The following is an 11,805-nucleotide window of genomic DNA, read 5'->3' on the forward strand; positions in this document are numbered from 1 at the left end:
GAGGAAAGCAACCTAATGCGATCTGGCCACCCATTCAACCATTACATATTAAGGGGGCTTCCCTGGCAGTCCAGTGGTTAAGACTTCAATCTTCTACTCCCCCTGTGCAGGGGGCACAGAGCAGATCCCTGGTCGGGGAACTAAGATTCCACATGCCATGCAGTGCAGTCAAAAAGCAAAATTTTTTTAAATTATGTATTAAGGACTCACTCTGTGCGAGACACACAGATATAAGTGAAGCCATGGTGAACAAGACAAATTTTCAAAATTTATATTCCAGGCCAGGGGATATGCGTGAGACAGACACTAAACCAATAAACACCCAGTGATCTCGGTTGTTTAGAGCACGGGGGAGGGGAACCATGGCCGAGAGTGGCTGCTCTAACTGGCATCAGCAGTTGGGAGTGACGTGGTAAGTGGACTAGACTTCTACACGGTGTGTCCTGCAGAGCTAATGAGTGATGCATCACCACCGAGCCTTCTCTCACCCCAGTGTCAGCAATCACACCCTGTAGTCATGCTCACAACCCCTGTAGACCCTGCACGGAAGCGCCTGAAGCCTGTCTGTAAACCGCCTTTGTTTTACTCCAGCATTCACAAGGAGGGGCGCGTAGCCAGCACAAGGTCTCACGTGCTGTGCAGCCTGGTTTCTAGTTCAGCATCCTTCGGTCGGATACATGACTTGGGTCAGATACAGAACAGAACAGAACAGGGCTGCTGTCAGAACGCTGGTGCTAGAAGCTCTCAGCATATCACAGAAAAGCAGAAGAGAAAAAGGATGCTCCTATTTGGAAAGTTTGCCCCAATGAAATTGTCTCCATGTGGAAAGCGAAGCGGTTGGAGCTGAAGTGCCAGGAGTGGGCTCTAGAAAGCTTGGGTCTCTTCTCCGCTCCCCGACATGTGGTCCCGAGGTCAGGGAACAGTGTAAAACCTCAGCTCAGTCTATGTCTTCCTGAGTTCTGGTCCTCAGACGTTTCTGGAGGTTGACATTAAAGGCCTGGAGTGTTGCTGCTTAAAAGTCAGAGCACTTGTCAGAGATTCCCCACCAGCACCACCTGCCTCAAGCCACTACTTCAAATCTCTTAAAACCAGCCAGTTTAGCAACCCTGGTAGGCAGCCCCAGGTTAACCACTTGCTGTGGGCGGATGCATCAAAAATGAATCCAGGGCAGCCTTATCTGTTGTTCGTGGGACGCGAATGGAGAAATGTGACCACAGTGTGGGGTTGTGAGCAACACAACAGAGGGAAGAGACCCCTGAGACCATGGGGCCAAGGTGATCCTTCAAGGATGTAGTTCGCAGCCAAGAATCTGGAGGAAATCTTTCTGGTCCCATTGTCAAGTCACAATGTGCATTTTAAAATCTGCACTTCCTTTAAACCTGGCACAGCTGCACAGCAAATCCTGTCTTTATTGCATCCTGTCTGCAGACTTCCACATTTCTCAGAATTTCTGATTCTGCAAAATGCTGATTCAGTCCATTTTTTCTCAGGATATTGTCAGAGTTCCTTGAAAATAGTCACTTCCTGACTAACTAATGTAAAAATAAGACTTGGCAGAGGTAAAATATGGCAGCGAGGACACTGGAAACGAGTCTGCAACAGATTCTCGTCCTGTTCCAGCTCAGGCAGGTCTGGCCCAGCGCACGCTCAGTGTTCTCTGTGTCCAAGGAGACGCCTCCCGCTTCACTAGAATGGCCAGGTCACAGCGGCGCTGCTCCACGGAGACCCCTTGGATTAGAAGAAAGGCTTCGATGAGTGCTACTCTCAGGAGAAGAATGCAACAAACTGCAGAGGGGGCTTGGGACTCAAACTTCCGGTTCTGAACCGTAAGAAGTGAATATCTGAAGCAAAGGAGGAGGGTGGCCTGGAAAAGACAGCACGGAGGGGAGAGACAGAAGCCTCCTGGGGACAGCACGGGCTTGTGGGGAAGGCTCGGGCGGGAGTCGGTCACCGCGTGTGGCCCCTCAAACCTGCCCTCACCCACCTGTCCTCACACACCTGTCCTCACTCACCTGTCCTCACTCACCTGTCCTCACACACCTGTCCTCACACACCTGTCCTCACTCACCTGTCCTCACCCACCTGTCCTCACACACCTGTCCTCACACACCTGTCCTGACTCACCTGCCCTGACTCACCTGTCCTCACTCACCTGTCTTGACTCACCGGTCCTCACCCACCTGTCCTCACTCACCTGTCCTCACCCACCTGTCCTCACTCACCTGTCCTCACCCACCTGTCCTCACTCACCTGTCCTCACCCACCTGTCCTCACACACCTGTCCTCACACACCTGTCCTCACTCACCTGCCCTGACTCACCTGTATCACTCACCTGTCATAACCCACCTGTACTCATACACTTGTCCTCACCCACCTGTCCTCACACACCTGTCCTCACTCACCTGCCCTAACTCACCCGTCCTCACTCACCTGTCCTCACACACGTGTCCTCACTCACATGTGCTCACTCACCTGTCCTCACCCACCTCTCCTCACACACCTGTCTCACTCACCTGTCCTCACCCACCTGTCCTCACCCACCTGTCCTCACTCACCTGTCCTCACTCACCTGCCCTCACTCACCCGTCCTCACTCACCTGTCCTCACACACGTGTCCTCACTCACATGTGCTCACTCACCTGTCCTCACCCACCTCTCCTCACACACCTGTCTTCACTCACCTGCCCTCACCCACCTGTCCTCACTGACCTGACCTCACCCACCTGTCCTCACCCACCTGTCCTCACTCACCTGTCCTCACCCACCTGTCCTCACACACTTGTCCTCACTCACCTGTCCTCACCCACCTGCCCTCACTCACCTGTTCTCACACAGCTGTCCTGACTCACCTGTCCTCACCCACCATTCCTCACTCACCTGTCCTCACCCACCTGCCCTCACTCACCTGTCCTCACACACCTGCCCTTACTCACCTGTACTCACACACCTGCCCTCACACACCTGTCCTCACACAGCTGTCCTGACTCACCGGCCCTCACTCACCTGCCCTCACCCACCTGTCCTCACTCACCTGTCCTCACACAGCCCTGGTGAACTCACCTGAGCTCTTGATTGAGGGGGACAGTACAATAGGAAATGCAAGCTTAGCCTCCTTTGTGAGAACATGAAAACCAACATTAGGGAGAAGGGGGACCTGGGGAATGAGTTGCAGAAAGACCCCCTGGGCTATTCAAATCGGCCATTTTGTCCCCAGTAGGTCCTAGGAGACGAGCTAACGCCAGCCTCTGAGCACCACAGCGTGGGGTGATTGTCAAGTGGATTCAGTCCCCCCACCCCTCAAGAAGCTCACCCTTGGGAGCTCTTCTAAGCAGGATCTTAGTCTATTAAGCTGCGCCTGGAGCCTTAGAGGAAATCATTCTGTCTTTATTTCCAAAACAGAAGAGAAAGCACCTACATCACAGTCCTTCAGCCAATAGGAAATAGCTGCTCATTGATATCTTTTTCTTCAAGCAGCTTCTTTTTAAAAGAAGGCAGGTGAAGAAACATGTTCAGATCAACAGCAAGGGAGTAACACAGATCAAAAAACGAGTTCTCTGTGACGGTGGTGGGCATGGCTGCTTTGAGTCACCAGCATCTCAAGTGTTTACTTTACGTGGAGTGTTTACCAGGCACAGAAGATTTGAAATAGACCAGGAAATGGTTTACAACTACAAAAACGCCACTACTTACATAGAAGGAAGAATTCCATCAAATTATGCTTTTCTAAACTTGAAATGTCCTTGGAGACACGATAAACCAATGAGAAAGAAAACATATGGAATATTCACTGGAGAAAAAGCAAAAACAAGCAAACTAATCTGCAGGAAGCCTCACTGACTTGGGTTAACTGAAAAGCTGGAACTAATTAGTGAAGGGCAGAAATAGAGACCCTCGCCTAAGAATATTTTCATAAATGTTTCCTTGGAAGCACACGCGGACCTACAGCTGCCAATAGCCAACATGCAGCCCAGGTGACAAAGATCCCCAGCGTTCTTAATTTTGGATGAATGCGGACCCAAGTTTCTAGTCTAGAAACTGTGAATGAATTGGTCTGGACAGCGTCAGAACCTCAGATGATGTGAGTCTAGTGTGAAACCAAAGCTGAGAACAAACGGATGTATTAAAGGCTGCCTGGGAAGCCTCCGAGGTTCACAGTGAGCTGGCTGTCACCTCACCCCAGTCCACCACTGGCACCAGGCATCTCCGTGGCTGTGGTCACAAGCCAGGCAGGTCCACCATCCTTCATGCCCCTGCCCTCACATTGCCAAGCTTGCCTCCGCCTGTAGCTTAGCATGGGTGCACTTTGAACCACTGGGACCCGCCTGCACAGCAGGGCTCCTACACCCCATCGCACAGTCCTACTCATACGTGACCCGGCTCTAGAACACCATCCTGAAGACCACTTTCCCCTTGTCTTTTCCCAAAAAGCAGAGCTTAGAGATCAACTCCAGCCCAAGAACTGTTTGGAGACATGTGATCTCAACAGAAGTGGGGAACCAGAAAGAGAGAAAACTAACAGGCAGGTATGCATTGGACTGTTCACCACTGTGGACAGGAGCTCAGTCCAGCAGAGACACCCAGAAGAGTGGTATCTCAGAATCGTCAGAACAGGAGAAGGTTTGTGCACCAGCTCACGCTGCAGCTGTCAATTGTGATCCAACAGGTGTGAATGCCTCACACTGCCAGGTTTGTACCTGAGTCCAGCTGTGACCCAAGAAGCCATCAAGTTTTTCCCTGCGTTTTCTTAGGAATTGTATAGATTCAGGTCTTATATTGAAATCTTTAATCCATGTCTGAGTTGATTTTTCTGTATGATATTAGATGAGGGTTCGGTTTTTTGGATGTGGACATCCAGTTCTCCCAGCACTGTTTGTTGAAGACTGATGAGAATGCTTGAAGGCAAGCAAGCTGACTTCTTCTGGCCTTCACATAAATCTGTTAATCAGCAATATTACACTCTGAGAATATACAAAATCAAACCAGGAAGTAGTCAGGGCTTATTACACACAAAATACTGCCCATGAAAGAACAGTAGAGACCAATTAGAAATAAATGTTTTTAAAAAATAAAGAACATAGAGAAACTCAAGGTCAAAGACTGAAGGACAAAACCACCCAATCAGATGAAGAGGTGACCATGAAGATTATGAAGATTATGATCAGCATAACATCGGGCAGTCAGATAAAGACAATATCTGTCTTTATCGCCAAAGTCGTGGGGCCACAGTGTGTCTACACAGAGTGCAGCCTGCAATTCACAAGGGGCCATGCAGTTTAGATCCTATCTTCCTTTGCTTTCACATTTCCTCCAATTTCCACTACAAAAGAGTAGCTACCTTGGGGGAAAAAAAGACTGATTTCCCTGGTAAGTGATTTCAGGTTCTTTGGTAAATACAGATGCTCTGTCCCTGTTACAGAAAGTAGTTCCATTTGCCCCTCTGTCATTTTTAAATACCTTGCTCTTCTGCTCTTCAGGGTGTTCTGGCATAAAGGAGTATTTAAATAAACGCTTCTATTGCTATTAGGATGTGAACCAATAAACAACAGCTGTGGTTACTTAAAGCTGAAGTAGAACTGAATCAGTTTAATTAATCACTAAAGACATTTACTGCAAGTAGGCTGCAGAGGCGAAGCTATGGTTGTGATTATATAAAACAGGGGAAACCAGACAACACTGCTCTGAACTTCCTTGGGAGCGCTTTGAAAATACAGAAACATCAGCCCTTCTCATTTGCCCTGGGAACTTACTGTACATTTCCAGGATACATTTACTGAACTCAACAATGTTCACTGGGTATGAAAGTATACAAATCCTAAGACTTTTCAACAGAGTAGAGCTTTTCTGACTCCATAATTCAAAATGAAGAGGAGAAATGAGTCTTCATAGAAAAGATTTTGAGAAAAATTGTGATGGCTTGTTAAACTGATAGAAGATGAGGAAGAGAGGAAAGGGGCTCTCGCTATCAAGACTTCTTTAGAGAAAGTGTCTCATAAAAAGAACCCATTTTGAGTCTTGGCCTTAGAGATATGATTGCCAGATAAACTTGAATATCAATGAGGGGAAAGAGTTATTCGCTGTTTATCTGAAGTTCAAACCTAACTGGGCATTCCATATTTTTTTTACTGTACCCAAGACCAAGCCAGCCAATCCTAAAGGAAATCAATCCTGAATATGCATTGGAAGGACTGATGCTGAAGCTGAAGCTCCAATACTTTGGCCACCTGATGCGAAGAGCTGACTCAAGAAAAGACCTGATTCTGGGAAAGATTGAAGGCGAGAGAAGAAGGGGATGCCAGAGGATGAGAAAGCTGGATGGCATCGCTAACTCGATAGATATGAGTTTGAGCAAGCTCCAGGAGATGGCAAAGGACAGGGAAGCCTGGCATACTGCAGTCCATGGAGTCGCAGAGTGGGACACAACTGAACAACAGCCAATTTAAAGTCACTTATCTCGGTGAATGGCATTTCCAAGAATGGAGCCGGTTTACTGAAAGAGCTTGTACAAAGTTGAACTGTTTTGACCAGTTCCAAAAATAACACCTACCGAAAACCACAAAAAAGAGAAATATTCCTTGTCTGGGGGTGGAGTCAGAGCTTCCCCTTGAGCAGCAAGTGAAGAGATGCTGCTGGGACTCCCAGACCCGAGTGTCTCCCCTGGAGGGGCAGGGGAGGCACTGATGGGTGGGGTCGGCAGGGTGGTTGCCTCCCGATTGAGGGGGCAGGCGAGTTTTCTTCTTGTTCCTGGACCTCACCCTCTAAACTCCGCAAAACACAACCTAAAGGCAAACCATTAGACAGTGTGGCCACAGGCCCTACTGGAGAAACGTAGGGAAAGAGAAAAAGAACCTGAGTCTCGGAGGGAGCGCACACGAGCTGAGAAGGAGAAAGGAGGCGTGTGTCACAGGAGACACAGACCCTCTCCCCACCCTGTGACATTTCAAAGGAAGGAGACGACCTGCAGAGAGGAGTGGAGGGCAATGCTGTCCGCTGAGTCAGGACAAGTTTGCTGGGAAGAACGTGCCGAGGACGTCAACTCTCCCACCTCTCTGGCCTCCTAAGAGGCAGAAAGCTTGAGGGTTAAGTCTGGTCTCTTAGTTTCAGCAGAGGTTTGCAGGGAGACCCAGGCACCTCCACCTGAGAATCACAGGTACTGATGGGGGTGATAAGCCAAGAAGTTAAGCCAGGGAAAGTCCCTCCCCACCCCTAACCCTAACCACAGAGACTGAGAAGGGCTACGTGGAGACAAGGCAGCCAGAACCCATAGCTAAAAGCAGCCAGGGCCGATGGTTTTCTTTAATCAACTCCTGCTTGAGGCAACTGCTGAACAAACGTCTGAAACAGCCTCCTCAGCCTTCCCAAGTGTCTGGGAAGTAGTCCTGCAGCCACTATCTCAAGCCAGTCCCGCCCCAACATGACAAGCCACGGTCTCCTTCGGACTCACCCTGCAGCCCACTGAATCCAAACTTCGTCAGTCAGCCAGGGCCCGAGGACACGGCCACAGCATCCCTCCACCCCTTCCCAGCTGTGGGAGAGCCCGGCTCCAGGTACGCAGAGTGGCTGAAACAAAGAGCCTTCCTAGGGAGGGGCAGGGGGTGGGGGGTGGAGGCCATGAAAAGAAACTAGCGTGGCTTTATTTATCTAATGGAGGAAAAAAACCAAGAAACCAGCATATAACAGAAAGTGTACCAAACGGCTGATTGAATATATCTTACATAGACAAACACAGTCAAAGTTGCAGCGGGCTTATTACCCTTGACTTGTAATTCATCAAAGGGGCCATCCTTGACAAGTCTGGGAGTCTCCAGGCCTGTCCACTCCATAAGAAGGCAGCCTCCAGCCCGGGCTGCTACCGAGAGAGGCGGGGTCTCCACTCCTCTGCAGGACTGGGGAAGGGGAAGGACAGGCTGCCTGTCCCCCAGCAACCCAGAGCAAGCCCTCCGCAAAAGCGGCACTCACTCAGCCGGTCACTCAGTAGGTCACTGGCCGGGCTCCAACCTGCTCGGTGCAAACTGCTCACGAGGCACCACATCTGTGCTGTAGATTTGGGGAAAAAAATAGCAGAAGGAATTTTGAAAAGCAACAGCAGCCGTCGCTGCAGAGTGAGAAGGCCTGGTCTCCGCCTCGTCCCTTCCTTCTTTAATGCAGTCATTATGGAGTCAGCCATCTCATGGGGGCAGTCGCATTGCCCAGTCCTGGGTACTCCTGGCCTGGAGAACTCCGGGTTTGCAAAACCACAACTTCCCAGAGTCTAACTCCACCTGAAAGGTAGAGGAAGAACAGAAATTTGGCAGCAGCTGGCAAGTTAGCTGAGAGCATCACGCCCCTTCCAGGACCATTGCAGTCACCTTGGAGGGGTCAGCAAGTCCCCATGTCCTTCGCACCAGATTGCAGCCGGGCCAGAGTCAATAAGCAGCGGAGTCAGCGACGCGTCCTCGCTGGGAGGCAGCGGTCGAAGCATCCATCATGTCTCTCTTCCAGGCTGTGCCAAGGAGGAGCCTCGGAGAGCTGGAACCGGCCTGTCCAGGCCTGGGACCCCAGCCACCACGTGGTGGCCACTGTCCCCTCCTGCATCTCCGCGGAGCCTGGGCAGGCAGAGCGGGCAGACGCACCTGGAGGAGAAACGGGGAGCGGCCTGACGGAACAAAAGAAGACGAGCTATACAGAGGAATACAAATGGAGAAGAAACGTGTATTTTCCCCCTTCTCCTCAGCTCCATTTTCTTCTGGTGTTTTTCCAGATTTTCCTATGCTCTCTAAGCATACACACATACATGTACCTATATAATTAATGGATCCTTACTTTTTATATAAATGATGCCACATCATACATATCAGTTTGCACTGTTTTTCACTTAATTGTTCTTGGAGACTATTTGGGAATAATCAACATAAGGATGATACAGTAGAAGACATGACTCAAGGTTGGGCTTCCCTGGTGGCTCAGTGATAAAGTGTCTGCCTTCAGTGCAGGAGATGCAGGTTCCATCCCTGGGTGGGGAAGATCCCCTGGAGGAGAAGATGGCTACACACTCCAGTATTTTTGCCTGGGAAATCCCATGGACAGAGGAGCCCAGCAAGCTACAGTCCATGCAGTTGCAGAGTCAGACACCACTCAGTGACTAAACAACAGCCAACATGAGTCAATATAATGAATCCCCCTGCATTCCCTGATAAGGATACACCCTCATTCATTTAATCAGTTCCTTAGTCAGGAATTTTAATCAGGTGAACGTTTAGGTTGAGTCTTCTCTTCTTGCAAACAAGGCTGCAGTTAAAAAAAAAAAAAGAAGAAGAAGAAAGAAACTTCACACATATTCCTTTGAGTTTGTGTGCAAGCATGCAAATTAAATTCCTAGCTCTGGACTGGCTGGATCAAAGGATATACGTATTTTAAATGCTGCTGTATTTGCCAAATTGCTCTCCAAATAGATCATAACTCTAACTGTTTACCCATAATAATAGCTTAGCTCACCATCTAGGGGACGCCTCTTCTGCCGCCAATGCAAAGAGTGCGTGTCAGTAAAATGTAAAATCGAAGCATCGAGAAAGCTCACGGTCAAAACGCTCGCCAATAGCACTTGGCTAGATTCCTGAATCGAAGCTGAGATCAGACAGGCTGCTTACAGAAGTAGTCTCAGACACAATGTAACCTTTGGTAGGGAGCAGTGGGGCATGAGAGCACGGCACGTGGAGAACGGTCCTGGGGTTCAGTTTCAGAGCATGTCTGTCCCACCAGCTCCTGCAGAGACTTCGTGCTTTGTCTATCTGTAGTTGCCGCCATGGGTGTGTGACCCAGTCACGCCGCCGCAATCAAGATGCTTGCTTAACGGGAGAACAATGTGATACACGGAATATGTACTGAGCATCGCAAATACGCATAGCTGCTCACTGTTTCCATTACCAGGGAGATAATATCCTACGTGGAAAGGTTTTACAACCTGAAGTTTAAAGCCATAAAGGATAGCGACCTCATGGGGAAGGTTGCACTGGTACATATAAATGAAGACAAGAAAGGATTTTTTTTAACTTTTCTTTTTTTGCCTTCAGAAAAGTGGGAACTACCTTAAATACTAAATAAAATAAAGAAAGAAAAATTAATAAATTCAATTTAATTCGATTCAATAATAAAACAACTCGTACCTAAATTTGAGTCAAAAGTCTGTCTCCTCTTGATATGCTTAACTGGGAACACAATTGATTTTCTGCTGGGCAGATAGGAAGCTGTCAAGCCAATCTTTCATTCCCAAGATCTCTACCAAAGTTGTCAGAAAAAGCAAACAGTCATTACTTTATCCACAGACTGATCAAGAGTCCCATTATTTATTTCTTCAATCATTTTGGAAGTTGAATACAAATACTTTCTCACTTGCTCCATCTAGTGGATCATGTAGGCAATCGCGGCTCTGATTGCCCCCTTGAGGCAAAGCCCCAATACCAGTGAAAAAAATCTTTATCAGTGTGCTAATTAATGACATCATTTGTTTCATTCTGATAAATATTTCATAACAAAACTTGCATGCTCAGGTTGAAATAATACCCACCATGAAGATGCATTTGTATTTCCCTTGGAGAGAAGAGAGATGTTGTTGTCAAGATAGCAAGGGGAAAAAAAAGACTGCCTTCAGCTTGTGTGGTAACCAGAGCTCCCTAAAGAATCCATCAGGAGTGTCATCAGAAAATGAATACGTGATAGTTGGCATGGTAACCGGAGTATCAAGGCAGTTCTTTACTGTCCGTGTTCACATGCGTTTAGAATGCACATATCATCGTCCCAAGCAAGCAGGGAAACGCTAATTAATAAGGTGCCTTCTGAGTGTTATGCACTCCATGATTCCCACGGATCATGCCAGCTCTAAAGACGAAGGTGACTGGATAATTGCCCTGGTTTCTAATCTAACGATGTTATTATACTCGCTGCGATTCCACGACCAGTTGTGTCTGCCATTGTCTCCAAGCATCGGAGAATGGGGGGAGCTGGATAAATTCAGGCAACATTCAAGAAGCAACAGGCTGCCTTCCACTCACAACTCCTGACACTGTGGATCACAAATGAGATGCAAGCTTTAAGCACCAAGCAATCAAGCCTGCACAGCAGGAGTCTAATGGTTCCATAAATGGCAGTTTAATCAAATGCTTTATTCCTGCCCGGAGCCAGCTCAGCCATGATTCACAAGCCACGCTTCACTGGGTGGTATACTCTACCTGGTGCAGCAACATCTCTCTCCTGCCCACTCGAGGCAAGGTCCCCACCAACAGGGGCCTCCCCCCGACCCCCCGCCCAGGTGCTGTTCTAAACAGGAGGCTGGAGTCAGCCCCCAAATCACCACAGAAATGGACCAAAAGATACCTTCCGCAGCTCAGTTTCTGACCGAGGAATCATGGCATCCGTAACACAGTCAGGTAAACTCAGGATCAGTTCCAGCAGAAAATAGTCCTCATTTCAGACAGATACAGACTGAAAGCAAAAGGGCTGTAGGCGTCTTGTGGATCCTAGTCGTGGATACCCATGGTTCTGTGATGCACCTTGGGGCCACTTAGAGGACAGGACGGAGGAGGACTTTTGTATGTTTGCTGAAACATTTCCGGATGTGCCTATATGAAACAGGAAAGAAGAAAAGTGGGCGTCAGAAGATTTTTTTTAGACAAACACATGTAGGAAATGACCACATTGGTATTTTTTGTGTTATGAAAAAACTGGAAGTTCTGAGGCTTCATATAGCTAAGTGTACCCGTCCTTAAGTAAAATAATAAAATGCAAGAGACCATCACCCAGAAATGCTCTTGGGTCATAGTATGAGTTTTCTG

General features: G+C 48.4%; 1 long non-coding RNA gene across 1 annotated transcript; it reads right to left on the reverse strand.

Moving 5' to 3' along the window:
• Positions 1-7,606: 7,606 nt before the first annotated feature.
• LOC102415598 lies at positions 7,607-11,595 on the reverse strand. Its single transcript, XR_003105973.2, has 4 exons — positions 11,348-11,595; positions 10,141-10,252; positions 8,347-9,265; positions 7,607-8,259 (listed from the first exon to the last, which is right to left on the reverse strand). It is a non-coding gene; the product is annotated as an uncharacterized LOC102415598 (long non-coding RNA).
• Positions 11,596-11,805: the final 210 nt, after the last annotated feature.

The sequence above is a fragment of the Bubalus bubalis genome, chromosome 22 (assembly GCF_019923935.1).
Source record: "Bubalus bubalis isolate 160015118507 breed Murrah chromosome 22, NDDB_SH_1, whole genome shotgun sequence".
Classification (NCBI taxonomy): domain Eukaryota; kingdom Metazoa; phylum Chordata; class Mammalia; order Artiodactyla; family Bovidae; genus Bubalus; species Bubalus bubalis.